Source organism: Pinus tabuliformis, chromosome 8 (genome assembly GCF_031772625.1).
Source record: "Pinus tabuliformis cultivar Carrire ecotype Pingquan chromosome 8, CPIR1, whole genome shotgun sequence".
Taxonomy (NCBI): Eukaryota; Viridiplantae; Streptophyta; class Pinopsida; order Pinales; family Pinaceae; genus Pinus; species Pinus tabuliformis.
Genome location: NC_142294.1, coordinates 353,021,196 through 353,044,142, shown reverse-complemented (window position 1 = coordinate 353,044,142; position 22,947 = coordinate 353,021,196).

Here is a 22,947-nt window from a genome sequence, read left to right as displayed (position 1 = left end):
GGAAGATACTTTGCGAGAGATTGTCAGAACCCCATGATAACCTGCATTACTGTAAGTCTTTTGATCATGTGATAAAATAATGTCACATCCTTATTACAAAGATGCAAGAGAAAAGAAACTAGTAGCCTGCAGTAAATGTCCAAGTGATGGTCACTGAGTGAAGAGAAGATCAACCACGCATCAAAATTATAACAAGAAGCAGAATTGCGATTGGGAATGATAAGGCCGATGGGAAAAAGGAAGTTGAAGCTACATGGGTAAGGAAAACTACTGAAAAAGCTCCTGCATTTGATATCCTAAAGGAAAGCAAGCATTCATGGATGCGAGGTGAAGTCTTATGGATGATGGGGCCTCAACCTCTACCTCGCAGCTGAATCAGAAGGATAACTGCAGAGTTGCGACACAGGAGGTGGATTCAAATATCTTGAAGTCTTTTCTATAGATCTGCATGAAGCTGTTGAGGAATTAGAAGGCTGTGGAGGGATTACAGGAAATGATAGACTCTTGTGCTTCTAAGGAGGTACCGCAAAGCAAGATGTGTGTAGTGAATAATCTGCATAGACACAAGAAGAGAACCGGAAAAGAAATGAGACTTACAACGCAGATTGGAGAGTATGACATAGACTAGGTAATCTTGGATCTGGGATCTAATGCCAGTGGATTGCTAAGGCAGACTTGGGAATTGATGAGTAAGCCGAAGCTGCAATGCTCTACTATTCAGCTAATGATGGAAAATCAACAGAAAATATTACCCCTAAGAAGGTTGTCTAATGTCATAGTGGACATCGACGGAGTGCGCACTACCACTGACTTCGAAGTGATTGAGATAGTGGATGATAGTAATCCTTACCCCGCGTTGCTTGGATTGGATTGGGAATTTTCTAACATGGCTATAATTAATATGAAGAAAAGGAAAATGATATTTGAAAGCAATAATATGAGGGTTATTGTTCCATTGGATGCATTAGAAAGGGCAAGGTATACAGAGCCTTTCAAAGAAGAATATAGTGTAGATGACATTAATAATATCAATCAAATCACAACAAAGGAAGAAAATGGATAGATCCCACTGTAAATGGAAAGCTCACTTGGGAGAAATATAGTTCCTACACTTCATATTTAGAAGAGGAATTGGAGAACTGACAGAACATATTGCATGAAGTGTCAACAAGGCGATGTGCAAGAATCAACAAGGCAGTGCGTTGCATGAAAACTGAGGTATGTGATTTTCCTTTATATGAGGGATTAAGTGATATAAATACTTTCTTTAGAGATATGAAAGACGGGTACTAGAAAATCAGAGGTTGTTAGCTCTAGATCAAGCATTAAGAGCTACTCCTGCTAGATGGTAGGGTACTCAAAAGAAGAATACAGGAGATTGGAAAAAATGTAGGAGGTTGATGTGGGTAAGATTTGGACAAGTAGAAACAGAGCTCGCGAACGAGTATGATGGCTAGAATGATCCTAGAGATGATATACAACTCTGTATAGTAGCTTGGGGAGAAATTCCGTGAGAAGAATGGTGCATAGCTTCATCCATACCCTGGAGACAATTCCTATGAATTGGTATTTGGAAATTGAACTCCGACATGGCGCTACTAGCTCGATAGAGATGGTGGATGGATTTGTGATGACATTCAAATTTGAAGATCACTGTCCATATATAGATGTAGCTTTGTACGTAGTTAAGAGAAAAATTTCGAAAACGAAGTTCCACGTATCTGGCAACTTGATTGGGCTACGCAAGTACAAAATGTAATAGAATGTTATAATCTCACTACAAAAGAGGAAAAAGATCCTCGCAACATTGATATCAAAGAGTCAGAGGGACATTGTGAAGTGAATGGACCTGAGATAAAGATGCTAGATATAACGTCGCTACTAAAAATGAAGAAAGTAAATATAGTGACAAAAGCTGAACCAAAGTATGTGACCATAGGAGATTACTGGGACGAAGACACTTTCAGCAAGATAACAGATCTCTTACATGAATACCAGGAGTTGTTTCCCACTAAATTTTTAGACATGAAAGGCATCATAGGGGATTTGGGAGTTACAAGGATTCCTCTGAAGCCTGATGTGAAACCTGTTAAGCATATGCCTTATAGACTAAATCCGAAGTATAAGGAGAAGGTAAAAGAAGAATTAGATAAGATGTTAGTGATGAGCCTCGATATTTCAACAAGAAATGTTGCAACTCCCAAGGCTACCAAATTTAATAATAAACTTGAGGTTCGTACAAAATTAAGCAGTATCGACACTATATGTGCAACATACAATGTGTCCTTCCTTTGTTGTCATGATGTAATGGATTTCATGTAATGAAATCAAGTCCTAAACTAATTGCAGAAAATGAAATGCTCAAAATGGAAACCTTAACCTATTGCAAGAAAGAAAATGCATGGAAAGACACCTATTCTAATTGAATAAAGTAAATATCATGAAATAAGTGACAACAATTACATTTAAAAGAGTTTAGATCCATTAACAGAGTTCATTGGATGTGAAAATCAAGAAAATCATCATTGTATTATCCAATTCATAAATTCGTCCGTTAACCCAAATCGCTAAAATGCTTTGCATGGGTAAAGAGGCAAGTCATAAGTGGACTTTAGTTTTCCATAATAATTTATCTAAAGCATAGGGGTATTGATTCAACCCTAAGGGATCATAACCAAGTTTATTGAGCGAATCTGGGCAAGTATATACACGTTGGAAGGCTTCTACAGGGTTTCTTGTAGTTTACTACAGGAAACAACATATTTTCTATAGGGAGTTATCATTCACCTAATGGAAAGCCAAATCAAATCCAAATTGGATGGGAAAATTTGTTTTTATTGACTAGGATGTCATAGGTCTCCATTCCAAGTGGAATCACTCAAAAATACCTCTGTTAATCCACAGTAAAAAAATGGCAGAATTTACTAGTCTAAAATCTAGAAATTCGAGAACTAGTGAGCTAGTAAATCTATCAAATGCCTAACCTAATCAAGTGCAAATGAAATGGGGTAATTTTTTTTATTAACTAGATTTTTTATGATATAATGCAAGTATAATCAACTCGATTTAAAAGCATTAGCATGCTCTAAAGAATAGCAGAAATTTAATTTTATTTGCCACAAAGGACTTCCAGAAATCTAGATTTGGGAATAAGGAAACTAATCCAAGTAACTCTAAGATTACTATGACCTTCCAAAGATGTTCCAATGATAAAATGATTCTTGTGATCCTGAAAAATAACTTACTTCAACAATTTAACCCAATCCTACAACAAGAAATCATTAATACTAAATGCAAAGATAGAAAAAAACAAGAACAAGACATGCATGTGAATAAGAAGTGAAAAGAAGAAAAATAAATGATACAAAGGGGATTTGAGGCTCCTAGGGTGGCCAAGCCCAAGGAAAATCATAGTCCTATGAAGGATGCCAATATTTAGAAGCTGAACATGACACTAACCTTCATTATTTCCATCAATATGATTAGATCCCTGCAGAAAATGAAAGTGGAGCTTCAAAAATATGAGTTCTCTCCACAAGAAAACTAATAAAAATCTACCCCGAGAAGAAAATTCGACTTGGTACTTATAAGAAATGATTAGGAATCATTCCCCATGAAAAGAGGAAGATTTCCCCACCAAAATCCCTTGATTAAGGGATCTAGTTCCCAATACTAGGAATCTACATTAAATGATAAGGAACACATTCCTAGATTTTCTCAGTCATTGGAACTCCACAATTTGTGCCATAATTCTAGGATAGCTTGTTGAATTATTATTGAATATTGATCCTCTTGTTGTAGGGAACATTCCCCTAGATTTTCTCCTCCAAATCTCCATAATTTGGCCAATATTCTCATAATATTCCACAAAAATAAATAATATTAGGCACAAATATGCAATTATCCATAAACCTTCCTAATGAACATATTAAAGTTAAAAATACATTATCTAATGCAAAAAGAGAGGTTTAATGTTCTGAAGGATAGTTAGATGGGTCTTAATTTATGTCTAATTTAGAGACATAGGCCTTAATTTATGCTTAATTTAGAGGCCCATCACACCCCGCTGCTGAAAGTGTTGCTCATCCTCTGAGAAACTTAGTGACCTAATTTTGCCTCATTCATGGCCTTGATGGCCTCTCTCTTACACATTCCTCAGTCCTTTCTCTTAAGAATCTTGGTTGTAAGTTCTGCAAGGACAATCATAAAAATGTGGTTGTTCTTTTCATGATTGTTTAACAGTCTCTCAAGAAAAAAACATACTTTCCTCTTTGCAAGTGAACTCTATTGGCTCGTAGATTCATTTCATTCATATCCTCTCCCTTGAAACCTTCATTCCATTTTCACTCATTTTTCAAAAATGTTTGTGCATAGAAAAAATGACAGTGTTTCTTGAGACCATTAGCCTGCCTTCTTCCCCTTATTCAAGATGGGTTCTTGAATATTTTTTAGTTTGGCAAGGTCTTCCACATCCTTTTCCAACCTTCTGCTACCTTTTTCCACCATTTGGACACCTCTGAAACCTTCAAAATGCCTTTAGATGAGAACTAGGATATCCTGTAGTAATTCCTTGATTAACTATAGGAAATCCTGTAGTGGTTCCTGTACTACTATAGGAAACGCTGTAGCAGTTCCTGTAGTACTACAAGAAACCCTGTTTAAACTTGTTTTGAGCAGAAATGATAGTCTAAGCCTAGGGTAGGCCTTCAACTTGACTTCCATGCCTTTCTCCCCTTTCTATAACATCTTTTAGGCCTTGGAAAAAAGCTAGAAAGAGATTAGAGACCTCTTGGAAAGCCTCTTTTCATCACTGCAGTTTGAGTTCTATTTTGATGTTGAATGCCTTCTTTCCTTTTGTTGCCTTCTTCTTCTATTTTTTTGGCCTATATGATTACCTAATGGCCTTGGAGTTCTCTATTTTGATTAGGTATCTCTTAGGCACTACCATTTTGGGTTTTAGCACAATTTTTTTCCTTTCTTACTTCTTGTAGCAGCATTCTGCTTTCCTATAGTAGTCATTCCTTCTCATTCAGGGTCTTCTAATTGTATGGGAGTGATGAGAAATGATGTAGAGTGTTTGGAGGATGATGCTAGGGCTCAGAGGGAGTAGTGTAGGTTTGTGAAAATGGAGAGGATGCGCTCTATGTATTTTTTCAAGAAATTCTCATTATGAAATAGAGAGTAGGGTTTGTTCTTGAAAATATTAATTTTTTTCTTGTGAAATGGGATGGACGAATGATGGATAGATATTGGATTTGAAGTGGATGGAGGTCTTGCAGTGTTTTGGTGACTTGGTCTTTGCAGAAAGTTATTTTAATTGTTTTATGCATGCCAAGAAATCATCACCCTTCCTAATTTGGCTTTTCCACATTGTATCAGTGAAGGAGTGAGCTGCAATTAACTAGTTGAAGGCAATCGAGACTGATGATCCATCATTAGCTTATAAAACCTCATCTTTCATGCATTTACAACAAATTTCTAACTATAATATGCACAAGGGAAGAGGTCAAGAATATTGAATACCTGTACCTACATGATGGTTGGTGGAGAGACATGCATGCTGCTGCTGAGTTGATGATTGATCCATGGTCCTCTGGATGCGATAATTTCCTTTGTTTTCTTATGCATAGGTCTTTATAACTTGGTGAGTATAAACCTTTGTCTTCCAGTTACTATGAGCAAGCTATCTTAGTCAAATTTTGCCTTCTTGGAGTTCTGGGCTTGACCATGGGTGATGTTCACCTTCCCTATGCCTTATTCCATCATTAGGCATCTTTCCCACACTTTATTTCAACTTTCATACCTTCTTATAGCTTTCAGACTATTTCCTGTAGTAAACTAGGACATAGTACTACAGGAAACCATGTAGCAGCCTTGTTTTGTCCATATCTCCCAAACGGTAGAATGGATTGGTTTGAATTTTTCTGAGCATGTTTCAATCATCCTTATTCACCTCCCCATAAAACGAATTTGGCCAATGGATGCATGAATCTCGAGAAAAATTAAAAATGGATGAAGTTGATGGAGGTAAATTTCTTGGAAAACATGCACTGGAATTGGTTGAGATTTCTTGGGAATGTTACCATCATCCATATGCATGTCCGCATGAAACAATGTTTTAAATGGATTCACAAATATCAATAAAATTATAAAATGGTTGTAGGTGATGGAGGTTGATTTCTCGAAAACACTGCACTGGAATTTGTTGAAATTGCTTAAGCATGTTACCATCATCCATATGAATCTCCATCTGAAACATCTTGGCAAATGGATGCATGGTTTTCAACATATGACAAAAAATAAATTTCTTCTCCATGTATTTCTGTTTCCTATAGTAAAATAGAGCATTCCTGTAGTATTTTAGGACAAAAAGTAAAATGAATGGGAAAATATTGGGAATGATGGATGGATGGAGGAAATAAATGAGGGTGATGGATTGACATGGCCTTGGCCCTATGGAGCATCTAAGAAAAGGAGGATAAAGTCCAAGTTTGAATTCCTTTAACTAGAAATTTGTTCGATTTTTTTTTATTTTTTTTTTGGTGCCAACTTGATTTTATTGTTTGCAGACATTGGATAGCAGCTGCATTCATTAGAGAGATACATGGAGCAAACATTTTTTTTTCCTTTTTTTTTTCTTCTAGGCCTACTAGCTACCTCAATGAGGTTTTCAACTAGTAGATCTGCCTACATGCCTCAAAGGAGGTTTTCACCTAGGATCCTTTTTTTTTCTCTTTTTTATTTTTTCCCAACCCATTGACCGCCCCATGGAGGTTTTCAATCAATGAGCCAATCTCAAGCACCTCAAAGGAGGTTTTCACTTGAGATTTTTATTTTTTCTCTTATTTTTCATTTTTTATTTCTTTTCCTATCCCACTCTACTTGAAAAAAACAAAATTATTTTCAAGTGTAGGAATACTTCCAATGGAGCCATGTGCACATCAAAATAACAGATAAAATGATGTGTAGGCTTGCAATATATGATTTAAGATGTACCTTAATTTTAGAGACCAAATGCTTTGACTTTGGAAATATCAACCACAGTTGAAGAAGAGAGTGATGCTCCATCTTGTTGGTTTTCTGGAACCAAACCTCAATATAACTTTGACGACCTTGGTTTTCTTGCTTATCTCCATCATTATTCATGCCTTCTTCTACCATGACCTTCAAATATTCATTTTTTGTTGATTGCTTTCTTGAATACATGGAGGATTTGGTGGTAACCATGAGGGAGCTTTCTCAATCTCTAATTTTTATGTCTACTCTTCATCAAGTGAAACCTATGATTCTTTTGTTTTCTCTTTTGAATCTTCTTTTTCTGTATGTTGTCCTTCAATGGCATCAAGAGAATATTTTTTTTGTAATATTATTCCTGAGTTGAGATGAATACCATTGAGATCAAGATGAGATATTGGGAAGTGTTGTACCTCAACATCGTAAGTGGGTTGAGCTACTTGATTGTGTGGGTTTGGAAATGGTGGTATAGGTAGTTGAGTGGGAGTGGATATTAGAGATGGATGTGGTTGGGTTTGTGGTTGTGGTGTTCGTGGATGGTAGGATAACATGGAGTTGTGTATGGAGGATATTGAGGAAAATATTCAGGATATTGTGGATGGTTCCCTTTAAATTCCTTTCCAACCTTGTTGCCAAGATTGGTTTTGGGGTTGAGATGGCCAAAGATGCCAAGAAAAAGCTGTGTTCCAATTACTTATTATGGATGTGCATAGGCTTGAAATTATGAATTAGGCTCTTGCATCATATCAGGTTGAATAGGTTGTCATGGTTCTCTTGGAGCTACATAACATAGTTGCATTGACAATTGACTTGCTCCATTGTCCTCTTGGTAAACTTCCTTCAACATTGGTAACGAGGGGCAATATTTAACATCATTTGATTTTTCATGGACAACACAAATATCAACATATTATTTTTGTTTATTTTGTATTCTTAACATTTCTATGTGTTCACTTAGATTGCTAAGAATTTATGTTTTAAAGTTATCAAGAAAATTTCTAAGTTTAGCTTGACTTACTGATATTGATGCTGATTGAATTACTCTTGCCCTTCCTCTTGATATGTGTTTTCATTTTTTTACAAATTTCTTCAAATGATAATTGGTAGACAAAACCTCTACTCATGAGATCAAGGAGATCAATCCACGTATCCCTAATTTTTCTAAGTAAGAGGGTTTTTAGTGTGTCAGATCCTAAATGATGTAGTTTTTCCCTCTTACCATTATACGTGAACCTATCTATTCAATCCTCAAGGCCCTCATCTTCTTTTTTTTTCATTCTAAAGATTTCTTCTTTAAGATCATGATCTTTATATTTTTCTAGAAATGTCTTTTGCATACTTATTAAGTTAGTCCCTAAACTAATGAACCATTTAAGAGCTCTATACTTCAATGTCACCGGAAACAATCTCAATTTTTGAGTGTTTAATAGGCAACCATAATATCTACAAACAATTTAAAATTCAAAGAGAAAGGTTTCCAGATCCTCTGACCTCATACCATGGAAGTTTGGAAGAAAGGATGGAGGGATGTTCTTCATATGCACACTAATCTCAATATCTTGAATGGGAAATCCGAGAGGATCTTCCTAATTGTCATCATCTCCATGAATTTATTCTACATTCTTTGCCATCTCTTCCTCTTCTACTTGAAAAAGTGGATGGTGATGTGGCTCTTACTACACCACGTGATGAAATGGGGTGTGGGCTGGTGTTGGCGATTTTTTGTTTTGTTTTTATGATTGAATTAAAATGCTAATGCAATGCACTTTTCTATTTTTGAAATGAAATATGCCTATTGCAAATATTATTTTTTGTTTTTGGAAAAAGTAAAAAGAAATGAATCAACTAGAGAAGAAAATAATGCATACTTTGACACCTCCCAGACAACGACGCCAAAAGGTGATGAGCCTTGGTATTGCAACAAGAATGTTGGAACTCCCAAGGTTATCACCTTTAATTAGCAACCCGGGGTTTGTACAAACTTAAGAGATATCAACACTATTTTTGCAGAATACAATGTGTCCTTCCTTTGCTATCATGATGTAATGGAGTTCATGTAATGAAATCAAATACAAAACTAATTGCAGAAAATGAAATGCTCGAAATGAAAACCTTAACCTATTGCAAGAAAGAAAATACAAGGAAAGATACCTAATTTAATTGCACAAAGTAAGTATCATGAACTAAATGTCAACCATTACATTTAAAAGATTTTAGATCCATTAACAAAGTTCATTGGATGTGGAAATAAAAAAAATCATCATTGTATTATCCAATTCATAAATTTGTCCATTAACCCAAATCGCTGAAATGTTTTGCATGGGTAAAGAGGCAAGTCCTAAGTGGTATTTAGTCTTCCCTAATAATTTATTTAAAGCCTAGGGGTATTGATTCAACCCTAAGGGATCATAACTAATATTATTGAGTGAATCTGGGCAAGTATATACATTTTGGAAGGCTGCTACAAGGTTTCCTGTAGTTTACTACAGGAAACAACATATTTTCTATAGGGAGTTATAGTTCACCGAATGGCTAACCAAATCAAATCCAAATTGGATGGGAATTTTTTTTTTATTGACTAGAATGTATTAGGGCTCCATTCCAAGTGGAATCATTCAAAAATACCTCTATTAATCCACGCTAAAAAATTACAGACAATTACTAGTCTAAAATCTACAAATTCGAGAACTAATGAACTAGTAAATCTATCAAATGCCTAAGCTAATCAAGTGAAAATGAAATGGGGTGATTTTTTTTATTAATTAGAATGATTTTGTGATATAATTCAAGTGAAATCCACTCTATTGAAGCTCTTTACAATGCTTTAAAAAATAGCATAAATTTACTGTTATTTGCCACAAAGGACTTCCAGAAATCTAGAATTGGGAATAAGAAAACTAATCCAAGCAACTCAATGATTACTATGACCTTAAAAAGATGTTATAATGATGAAATAATTCTTGTGATCCTGAAAAATAACTTAAACCATTTAACCCTATCCTACGAGAAATCATTAAAACTAAATGCAGAAATAGAAAAAACACGAATAAGAGATGCATGTGAATAAGAAGTGAAAAGAAGAAAAGTAAATGAGACAAAAGGACTCTGAGGCTCTTGGGATGGAAAAACCCAAGGAAATTAAGAGTACTATGAAGGATACCAAGATTTAGAAGCTGAACATGACACCAATATTCATTATTTCTATCAATACAATTACATCCCTGCAGAAAATGAAAGTGGAGCTGCAAAAATATGAGTTCTCTCCACAAGAAGACTAATAAAAATCTACCCCTAGAGGAAAATTAGACTTGGTAATTATAAAAAATGATTAGGAATCATTCCCCACGAAAGGAGGAAGATTACCCCACCAAAATCCCCTGATTAGTGGATCTAGTTCCCAATACTAGGAAGCTGCATTAAATGCCAAGGAACACATTCTTAGATTTTCTCATTCATTTGAGCTCCACAATCTATGCCATAATTCCATAATATCTTGTTGATTTATTATTTAATATTGATCCTCCTGTAGTAGGGAGCAGGCTCCTAGATTATCTCCTCCTCCAAGTCTCCATAATTTGGCCAATATTCTCATAATATTCCACAAAAATAAATAATATTAGGCACATATATGCAATTATCCATAAACCTTCCTAATGAACATATTTAAGTTAAAAATACATTATCTAATGCAAAAAGAGATCCTTAATGTGCTGAAAGATATTCAGATGGGCCTTAATTTATGTCTAATTTAGAGGCATGGATGTTAATTTATGTCTAATTTAGAGGCATATGCCTTAATTTATGTCTAATTTAGAGGCCCATAAGTTAGCAATGGGAATAATTGAACTTGTCGAAGAGTCTGAATGGGTAAGTCCCATGGTAGTTCAGGAGAAGAAGGTGAAAGGGGAAATTAGAATCTGTGGACTTGAGGAAGTTGAATGATGCATGCCTGCATGACCCTTTTCCTACACCATTTACAGATGAAGTGTTGGATAATGTAGGAGGACAAGAGGCTTACTCTTTTACAGATGGCTTCTCAGTATATCATTGGATCAGAATTGCACCAGAAGATACACATAAGAAAACGTTTTCCACAGGATGGGGATCCTATCAATATACAGTGATGCCTTTTGGGTTGAAGAATGCACCTGCTATTTTTTCTAGAGTTTTAATTGCAACTTTCAAGGAGTACATACACAAATTTCTGGAAGTTTACTTCGACGATTGGATAATATTTGGGCTATTAAAGAAGAGTGTGGTGAGCTTAAGATTGATGATGGACACATGTAGGCAGATAAAATATCATTGAACCTAAAGAAGTGCATATTTTGTGCGCCATTTGGAATATTTTTGGGACATGTGGTTTGTAAACAGGGATTGATGGTGGATCTAGTGAAGATCGTAGTCATTATGAACTTGCCAGCACCGAAAATAGTAAGACAACTATGTACTAAACTAGGACACACAGGTTATTACAAGAAGTTTATAAAAGGATATGCGCAGGTAACTACACCGATGGAGAAGTTATTGAAGAAGGATGTGACCTTTCAATGGGATGGATAATGCCATAAGTGCTTGGATGTGCTAAAATAAAATATGGTAATTACACCGATTCTAGCTTTCCCGGATTGGAAGAAAGATTTTCATGGGCATGTTGATGCATCTTGTATAGCTTTGTGAGTAGTACTAGCGCAACCGAGAGCATGGGATATTGATCATCCCATAGCATTTGCAAGTAGGAAACTGTCTAAGGCAAAAAAAAAATTACAACACGATAGAAAGGGAGGGGTTAGCTATGGTGTATGCACTGCAAAAGTTCAGACATTACTTGTTGGGAGCACATTTTAAGATGTTCACAGATCATTCCGTGCTAAAGTACTTGGTGAATAAGGCTATTTTAGGAGGGAATATCTATCGATGGTTTTTATTATTCCAAGAATATGACTTCAAAGTTATAGTGAAGCTAGGAAGATTGAATTTTGGGCCTAATCATTTATCCAGGATAGAGACAGGAGAAGAACCTACAAGTATTGAACATAACCTTCTCGATGCATATACGTTTGCAATTAAAGTTGCAGATGATCACTTCATGGATATTATTCAGTTTTTTTCCACAGGAATGGTGCCCGTGGAGTACACTACAAAGAAAAAGAAGGAATTGGTGGTTCAAGAAGATGATTGCAGAACACTTGTATAAAATGAGACCGGGTGAAGTACTGTGCAGATACGTCCCTAAATATGAAAGATAGAGCATTATGATAGAAGCTCATAGAGGAGTCGCAGGTGGGCATTATGCAAGAAAAGTCACTGCACAGAAGATTTTGAGAGTCAGGTTATGGTGGCCAACAATGCATAAGGATGCAAAGGACTATTTTCAAGCATGTGATGTATGTTAAAGGATAGGAAAACCATCCAGAAAAGATGAAATGAAACTAGTACCACAGGTGACTTTGCAGACTTTTGATAAATCAGAAATTGACTTTGTTGGACCTATTAGTTCGCCAAGGAAAAAGACTGGTGCAAGATATATCATTACGATGATTGATTATTTGACAAAATGGGTCAAGGAAAAGCCCGTAAAGTATTGCAGTGAAGAAATTACTGCGAAGTTCATATTTGAATATATATTGTCCACATTTGCTTGTCCGAATAGCTTGATGAGTGACCAGGGGACACATTTTTTGAATAAGATGATTGAAGCACTAATTAAGGAATTTAAATTTTACCATCGTAAGAGCACTCCCTATCATCCTCAGGTAAATGGGACAGTGGAATATTTTAGGATTCTGGAAAATGCATTGACCAATGTATTTAATGTAAACATATATGACTAGGATTTGAGGATTCCAACAGTGTTCTGGGTATACAAGACAACATGCAAGAAACTGACAGGGTAGACACCCTTTAGGTTGGTATATGGAAATGAAGCAGTTATGCCTATGGAATACATTGTGTTGAATCTGAGAATTGCAGCTTTTACAGGTATGGAAAACCCCAACATGATGAAGGAAACAATGTCACAGATATTAGCTTTAGAAGAGGATAGATTCATAGCAAGATTCCATCAGCAGGTGCAGAAAGAAAGAGAGAAAGCCTGGCATGACAGGCATATCAAGAAGAAGATATTTCTAGAAGGGGATCTTGTATTATTATATGATAGTAAGTCCATGAAGTTCCCGGGAAAATTCAATACACATTGGTTGGGCCATATATCATCAACAACATTTCAGGTAGTGGTGTTTTTTTTATGAGCATCAATATTTCAACAAGAACGCTACAACTACCAAGGCTACCAACTTTAATTATCAAGCCAGGGTTTGTGAAAACTTAAGAGGTATCGACACTATATGTGCAACATACGATGTGTCGTTCCTTTTTTGTCATGATGTAATGGTGTGGATGTAATAAAATCATATCCTAAACTGATTGTAGAAATGGGAATTATCGAAATGGAAAAGAAACTAATCCTAGGTAAGAACACCAAATTATAATTGAAATTCTAAGAGCATGAATTCAAATAAATAGGCCTCATCTACATTGTAAAATGACATGTACTAATTAGTGTTTATTATTCCTCAATCATTAATTTAGAGCCTAGGGGTTATGATTCAACCCTAAGGGACCAAAACCAATATTTTTGAGAAAATTTGGGCAAGTATGTACACGCTGGAAGAGTACTACAGGAAACTACAAAATGTTATAGATTTACTACATGAAGTTATAATTCATTGCATGACCAAGAAAATCAAATCCAAATTGTATGGGACAAATTTTTCTATTGACTAGGATATATTAGGTCTCCATTCCAATTGGAATCATTCAAAAAGGGATCGGTTAACCCATGCTAAAAAATAGCAGAAAATTACTAGTCTAAAATCTAGAAATTCGAGAACTCATGAGCTAGTAAATCTTAAAATCGATAACATAATCGAGTGAAAATTCAATGGGGTAAATTTTGTTATTAATTAGAATTTTTTTGTGATCTAATGCATTTGGAATCAACTCGATCGAAGCTCGTTAGCATGATCTAAAAAATAGCATAAATTTATTGTTATTTTCCACAAGGGACTTCTAGAAATCTAGATTTGGGAATAAGCAAACTAATCCAAGTAGCTCAATGATTAATATGACCTTCCAAAGTTGTTCAAATGATGAAATGATTCTTGCGATCCTACAAAATAACTTAAAAAATTTAACCCAAATATGGTGACCACTGACTGAACAAAGGAAGCACAATGCAACAATAGAAAGCCTTGATATAAGAAACTTACTTTTGATCAATTTCGAAGATTGTTAAACAACAAATCTGAGTAGGTTACTTCTCCTCAACCGAACATGCGAGTGGATACACGACCTCTCTCCACGGGTCTTCAATGCCTTCGCCTTACAGTTCCAAGTTCTTTTGGATGACAGAACTGTCCTCAGACAGGCGGCCCAGTAGGCTTCGATATTAATAAAAACAAGAAAAATACATAAGGCTTATTACAACATGAGATCTCAGAGTTCTCAGTCAAGCGATGTTTTGAACATTCGCAGATCTCTCTTTTTATAGGCTCTCTAACCCTTACTCATCTAAACTATGATGAAAAAGCAAAAATAATTGAGGGTCCTATCGGTATATTTTCACCGATGGTGTCTACTCAACTTTTCTGGTACATATGTACAAAAGATTCTACCATGGTCCTTTTAGACTTCTATCTGAATCATAATCGTTATCAAAATCAAAATATTCTGAGGAATCATGTACTGGCCTTACCTCATCGAGCATCTTTTGGTAGTGATTTTCTATAATCTTGGAGTACTCTTCATCCCAATCAATATCTGTTGGGTCCTGGGCATCCGACTGTTCGTCCTATAAAGTAGACTCCTTTACTTTTCCTTTTCCTTTGGCATCTTCAGCTAATATTATTGTCCTTTTTGATGATGCTCTTGATGACTCTCCTTGTTCCATATTCATCTTTATTCGGTGGAGACCCTGTTGCTGAGGTGTGTACTTGGCAGATTGTTTTTCCCACTTGTTAAGGAAAGGTAAAGGGCTGATCTCAATATCTAAGAAAGAATCTTTAAAAACATTTCTGATAGTTGGTGATCTCTGTACTGCCAGTTCGATGCCATTTAGAAGTTCCCATTTGAAAATTTGAAACATATTAGTGGAACTTTCAATTGCATGCTGAACCCATTCTCTACAATTATCATTAATATAGGATTTGTTTTGCCAGCCTAATTCAAAAATCATTGATGTACAGATTCTATTTGAAATCATCAGGCTAATAATATGGACCACATTATTATTCCAATTGCTTGAAATAACACTAATAGTTACCAAAGCCTTTTGATTGATTATGAATCTCAATGCCTTTGGTTCTCCTTGTAAATCATCCATTTTTTGTAGAATATGTATCTTTTCTATTAATCTCAGGTTTCCAAATTCATTAAACCAACCAACATGTTGCTTGATCATTTCTTCATTATTACTGGTCTGAATTTCTCTGATTTTCTCATGACTAAAATCTTATGCAAAAGGATTAGGAATGATACTTTCCCTTAGTTTGAGACTATGATAATCCCATGGAGATGAGAAAGTTCTGAAATATTGTAAAGTCCTTTGAATGCACTGAGATATTCTTGTAGATGGCCTTTTCCTGAAAAATCCATCTTTCATCTCCCAGTCAGTAAACCTTTCAAATATTTCATACCGCGGAAAGGTGTCGTTTAGTGCATAGTTTTCATCAAACCTTTGAAGGAAAGATGCTTCTAATTATTCAAAAATATCTGGGATTTTTAGAGAAACCATATATTTCTCTATTTCAAGCTTGAAAGGAATAGCTTCAAGATCTAAAATTTTTGCTCCTGTGACAATGCTGAGACCGAAATCAACTCCTCCAATAAGTTGATAATAATTTAAAACCTTTAAGATCCATATAATTTTTTCAGTACATTCACTAGACCAAAGATATGAAAGACTTCTGAAAAATAATTTCACTTTCATGTTAGACAAAGGATATACCTTTACCAGTTCAACATCCAGGCCTAAAGACATACCTACATTCTTTGATTGCCATGCTTGGCATTTTCTGATCCAAGTATTTCTTCTCAGTCTCATTCCCACTACTTTCTTGATTTCTTCTGCAATATGACTTGCATGTCCTTCAAGCAATCTGAATCTATCAACAAATGTACTAAAATTGTCGTCCTGCGGTCCTTTACCTGGAATAGTAAAACACGAACCTGGACAAGTAATGAATGCTTTGTTCATATCCCTGGTTAATGAATCAGTTAAATAATTTGAATTACCTGGGATCCATTCAACTTCAAAATCAAACTGTTGGAACCAAATCTGCCATGCAAGTATTCTTCCTTTTGCCATCTGTCTTGATATCTTGGCAGATAAAAAATATTTAAAATTCTTGGAGTCTGTTCTTATTAAAATTTTTACAGGTGTAAGATATAATTCAAACCTTTGTATCCCATTGAATATAGCCAGTGTTTCTTTTTTTGCTATGAAATAATTCTTCTGGCTGGGTGAGAATTCACCTGATGCATAGGCACAAAGTCTTTCTTCACCTTTCTCCCTTCGTTAAAAAAGAACGGCTGCCCAAAAATCTAAAGAAACATCAGTTTGAAGTATAAGAAGACCATCACCTAGTGGTTGGAGTGTCGGTAATTTCGGACATTATGCTTTGAACTGTTTTACTGCCGCTGTTGCTTTTGGTGACCATCCCTCTTTTAGATGTTTTCTAATTGGAGCTATTTTTTCTGTCAATCTTGGGATGTACTTGTGAATGTAGTTCAAGACTCCTAAAAACCTTTGAATTGTTTTTGTATCTTTCAACTCATCTGGAAATTGGGTTAATTTAGTCAACACATGTGGTTGCATTTGAATTACACCATTGACTACATGTATTCCCAGAAAATCTATACTATCTTGAATAAGCTCATTTTTCTTTCTACCAAAACTATGCCATGCTGTTGAACTTCTTTTAGAAAAATCTCTAAATGCTCTAGATGGGTTTTTACATCTGGACTATGGATTAAAATGTCATCAATGTATGTTACAATGAAATCATACTTTGCAAAAATGAAATCCATTCTTCGCTATAAGAATGCAGGGGCATTTTTCAAACCAAATGGAACAACTTTCCATTGGTAAAATCTGGTAGGACAAGTAAAAGCAATTTTGTGCCAGTCCTCTTTCTGTATCTGAATTTGATTGTATCCAGACTTCATATCAAATTTTATGAATACTTTGTTGTGCTGTATTTTTTGCATTATGGTCTCTGGTATTGGCAAAGGATAATTAAAACTCTGAGCAATTGCATTCAAAGGTTTGTAATTTATTACCATTCTAGGTTTACCTCTGACTATCTCAGAATGATTTCTTACCAGAAACGCTGAACAAGAATAATGAGACTCGCTCGGCTCGATGAGCTGCATTTCCAACAATTCTTTAATTTGTCTTTTTATTTCTTGCTCATCTGAGGGAGTGCAAGAAATCAGTTTTCCTTTCACTCCATTATTATGCAAGGTCACAATGTCTTGCATTGGACTTTCTACTACCCAGAACTATTGTGGATTTTCTGAACAACTTTTAAGAAGTTTGTCATGGATAGCAGTTTTTTTTGTAGACCAGTTGGGATCTATACATGCCTTTTGTCTTGATTTAGATTTTGCTTTGGATTCATATATTTGCAAAACTTCCTGTCAGTCATCAGAATTTTTTAAGGGTCTTCTGGCTCCTATTCTTTTTTGACTATTTTCATGTCTTGCTTCTGAATTTGCAATGAATAATCTAGGCACAACAATAGCCTTTTTCTTCAAATTTATAATCAGCTTATCTTGGCTGATTGTTACTAGAAGCACAAAATTTAAGAATGGCATTCCCAACATTAGACTAGTTGAAGGATCATAATGTTGTATTGCAAAAATCTTGACTATACTCCCTCCAACTTTTAATGAAATTTTGTCTACATAATGAGTTAAACTCACAGATCCTCCTATTGTTTCAGAAACCAATATATTTTGTAATGGCTTCCACAGAGATTTAAATAGAGATGGCCTAGCCAAATTGTTTGATCCACCGGTGTCTATGAATGCATCAACAGATATCCATTCATTCTTTACTTGAACTTGAACCGGGATATAAATAAGGCTATTTGTCTTGACTATCTTTTTTAATAGAGTATTTTCTTCTACTCTATTGATCTCTGGCTGAGGAAGACTGGTAGAAGCTGTTGTTCTTTTTTGAAATGGGCAAAAAGAATTTACTTCTGGAAAGGGTAAAACAGATTGCTTACCTTTCTGCTCTGGTTGTGAACATTCTGATTCATCTTCTGAAACATCTGTTGTTTCACTAGTGACTTCAGTATCACTTTCTTCTTCTTCCTATTCGGTGTAATGGAGTTCTTCTGAAAAATCATCTTTTGAACAAGACCAACAGATATTCATCTTTTGTACATATTCTTCTTCTTCTTATGCATTTTATATTTCAATCAAAATATATACATCTGAAATATCATCCTCTGATTCTACTACAGACCAATCATCTTGAGATTCTTCTATATCTATACAAGCTTTTAGTTTACTTGATGAATTATTTAGGCACTTTCATGCAAAATGACCTTCCTTTTTACAAATGAAACAACAATTTTTGTTTCTTGGTTTTGATATTTTCTTCAAGAATTTATACTTTGTAAACAACTTTCTTGGATTTGAGACTCTCTTGGGTCTAAATTTACCATATCTCTTTGTTTTCTTTTTCTTCTTAAATGGCGTCTATGGTAGCATGATTTTTCAGACATCTGAGCTGGGTGTGATGTCATATGCCTTCTTTTGCCAACATAAGTATTTAACTTTCTCTGTAATTCTAAAAAGAAGGTCAACCCAATATACTTGATTTAGTCTTTTATTTTGTACATCTGGATCTTTCATAATGAGTTCTCCTAGATATCATGGTAATTTTGACAAGAAAGAGATTTTTTGAGCCACATCATTTGAGAGATTAGCTTTGAAAACCTTAGCCATGAAATCTTTACTAAATTGATCAAAATACTTCAAATCTTTTAACTCCATTCTACTAAGATCTGTTATTAACTATTTTTTCTCATCAACAGGTTCTGGCACGAACTGTGTTTTTAGCAATAACTCTAATGTAGACAGTCTGGCTTCCATGACGGCTCTTCTCTCTTCTTCAGATGGTCCCATCCACCAATCATAGACTATACCAGTCATGCGTTTTTCTACTAGGACCATAATGGATACATTATCCAATTTTGTTGTAATCTGCATCTGATATAGAGCACCTATCCAAATGCAGATTGATTCTCCAGGATTTGAAGAACTATCCAAATCTAGAATGTAGCCACTTGTATTAGCAGCATACAGATCTTCTTCAACACGTGGATATTTATTTACTTCTTTGAGGATATGAGCTTTATTTTGATTATTTATGGAAGGCAGGATAAAAGAAGGAAATTTGGATGCAGCTTGATCAAGGGTCATCACTTCCTTTTTTGAAACAAATGGTTTATCTGTTTTATATGCTTCTTTCTTTTCACTGGTTAATTTTCCAGTGACTTTTGAAGTGGACTCTTCTACACTAGTAGCTGTTACTACTTCTTCTGACTCTTCTTCTTCCTGGTCCCAATAATTGGGTGCACTCATATCTATTTGAAATCTTGGGATTTCTTTGGCCTTTTTCTTTTGTTGCCTTCTTCTTCTTTCTTCCTTTTCTGATTTTTCTGACTGCTGCTCATCATAGAGCAGTTTAAGATTGGCATTTATCAAATCAGCCTGTTTTCCCAAATCATCTAGAACATCCTCAACGTGTGAACACCAAGTGGTTAGATAGTTTCCTATCTGGTATATCTGGTCTAAATCATTTGGATTTTGTGAATTGTGTTCTAGTAAAGGGGCATAGTCAGCTCTTGTTGCTGGCTATCTGGTATTAGATGAAGAAGTACAAAATTTTGTTTTAGGTGGCCATTTTCCTCCTTTTACAAATCTATGATTTGCAAACTGGAATTCTTCGACGGGTGGTGTATGACTAACATATGTACGAAACATCTTATTTACAACAAATAAAGGTTTTTTTTCTGGTATGTACAGTTGATTTGAAGATAACGATGCACTAGTAGAAGAACTGGCTTCATCTAGTGAAGGAATATGACGATAAAAAGATTTTCTACTACTAACTGGTGTTTGTTCATTTTCTTGCATGGCTGGTAAAACATGTTTTTCTAACATGACTATAGGCCAAGGTACCTTTGGTCGATCTGGAATAATTCTGACACGGCCATCGGCTACGAACATTCTTTTAATGTTTCTTTTTGAATCGTCTGCCAATGTTAGAGATTTGTATTGAATATACCAGTCATTAGGTAAAGCTTCTTTATCATAATGAACACCTTCAACTTGAGCATTGCTCACCCCTATAGTAACACAATCTTTCAAGACTGGCTATCTTAACTTAGGATGCACGGTATTTGTAAACTGAAAAGAGGTTTGGATTAACACTGATAGATATTCACTGTCTTGAACCATTTCCAAGCCTTGTACTCCGATCAAATCTTTCCAACAATATTTTAAATGAATATCAGACAAACTAATGGCATAATCTGGATAGATAGTGCCATATTGACATCCCATGGATAAATTTCCAAATATTGTTCCTATATGGGCATGATCATAATTATTATGTCTGGTATCAAAAATTTCTGCTATGCAAGGAGTATTAAGACCATGACAAAATAACGGGGCTAATCCAATTCTTTTTCCCCCAAAGTGTAAATAAGAAAATTTATTTTCTACAACATATTTTCGGAATTTTTTCAATTCATCTTCAGAAAAAAAATTGAGACCAACAATTTGTACATAAGGACCTAATATTTTTATCTTTAGTCCAACTTCTTTTAGCCATATTTTTTTGGATCTAGATTGAACATGAATGGAACAGGGTAAATTTCTTTAGAATTTAACACAGGGGGGTTCCAACTTTCGGGATCTTTGACTTTTTCATGTTCTAAGTTATCTGATTCAATAGATCTAGAGTCTACCTCAGATAATGATCTTCTATCGATATTAGAGAAAGATCGTAAGAAATTGGCCATGTTGAACAAACTATTTCAGAGATTGACTGAAGCAGCTTTTATCTACTGAGCATTTGTATAAAAAATACTTTTCGAAGGCTTCCTGGCTAACTTCAGACTCTGTCTATAGTGTGTATTTCTCAGGAACGGGCTCTGATACCAAAATATGGTGACCATTGACTGAACAAAGCAAGCACAACACAACAATAGAAAACCTTGATATAAGAAACTTATTTTTGATCAATTTCAAAGATTGCTAAACATCAAATCTGAGTTTTCCTACAACAATAAATCATTAATACTAAATGCAGAAATAGAAAAAAGATAAGAACAAGAGATGCATGTGAATAAGAAGTGAAAGGAAGAGAAGAAAATGATACAAAAGGGCTCTGAGGTTCCTGGGATGGCCAAGCCCAAGGAAACTCAGAGTCCTATGAAGGAGATAAAGATTTAGAAGTTGAACATGGCACCAATCTTCATTATTTCCATCAATACAATTACTTCCTTGCAAGAAATGAAAGTGGAGATGCAAAAATATGAGTTTTCTCCACAAGAAGACTAAGAATAATCAATCCCTTCAGGAAAATTCAACTTGGTACTTATAAAAAATTATTAGGAAGCATTCCCCATGAAAGGAGGAATATTTCCCCACCAAAATCCCTCAAATAGTGGATCTGGTTCCCAATACTAGGAATCTGCATTGAATGACAGAGAACACATTCCTATATTTTCTCAATCATTGGAGTTCCAGAATCTGTGCAATAATTTCAGAATATCTTCTTGATTTATTATTTAATATTGATTCTCCTGTAGTAGGAAGAAAATACCTAAATTATCTCCTCCTCCAAATCTTCATAATCTTACTAATATTCTCACAATATTCCAGAAAAATAAATAATATTAGGCACAAATATGTAATTATTCATAAACCTTCCTAATGAACATATTAAAGTTAAAAATACATTATCTAATGGAAAAAGATAGGTTTAATATGCTGAAGCATGGTCATATGGGCCTTAATTCATGTCTAATTTGGAGGCCCGTCATACCTCCCTGCTGAAAGTGTTTCTCATCCTCTGAGCAACTTACTGACCTCATTGTGCCTCATTCATGGCCCTGGTGGCCTCCCCGATTTGTACATTCCTACCTTTCTCCCCTTACGCAAGATCAGTTCTTTAAGGTTTTTCAGTTTGGAAAGGTCTTCCACATCCTTTTCCAATCTCCTACTACCTTTTTCCACCATTTTGACACCTATGGAACCCTTAAAATGCCCTTAGATGAGATCCTATAGTAAACTAGAACATCTTGTAAGAATTATCGTAGTAACTATAGGAAACCCTGTAGAAGCCCATTTAAACCTGTTTTGAGCAAAAATGGTAGTCTAAGCCTTGGGTAGGCCCTCAACTTAACTTTCATGCTCCTTAATGCCATTTTGGACTAGCTTTTCCATGCCTTTATCGCCTTTCTATAACGTCCTTTAGGCCTTGGACAAAAACTATAAAGAGATTAAAGACCGTTTGGGAAACCTCTTTTCATCACTGTAGTTTGAGTTCTATTTTGATGTTGAATGACTTCTTGCCTTTTGTTTCCTTATTATTCTCTTTTGTGGACTAGATGATTTCGTAATGGGCTTTGGAGTTCTTTGTTTCGATTAGGTCTCTCTTAGTCACTTCATTTTGGATTTTAGCACAATTTGTTCATTTCTTCCTTCTTGTAGCAACATTTTTTCTTCCTGTAGCAGTCATTCCTTCTCACTCAGGGTCTTCTAACTGTATGGGAGTGATGAGAAATGATGTAGAGGGTTTTGAGGATGAAGCTGGGGCTTAGAGGGAGTAGTGTAGGTTTGTGA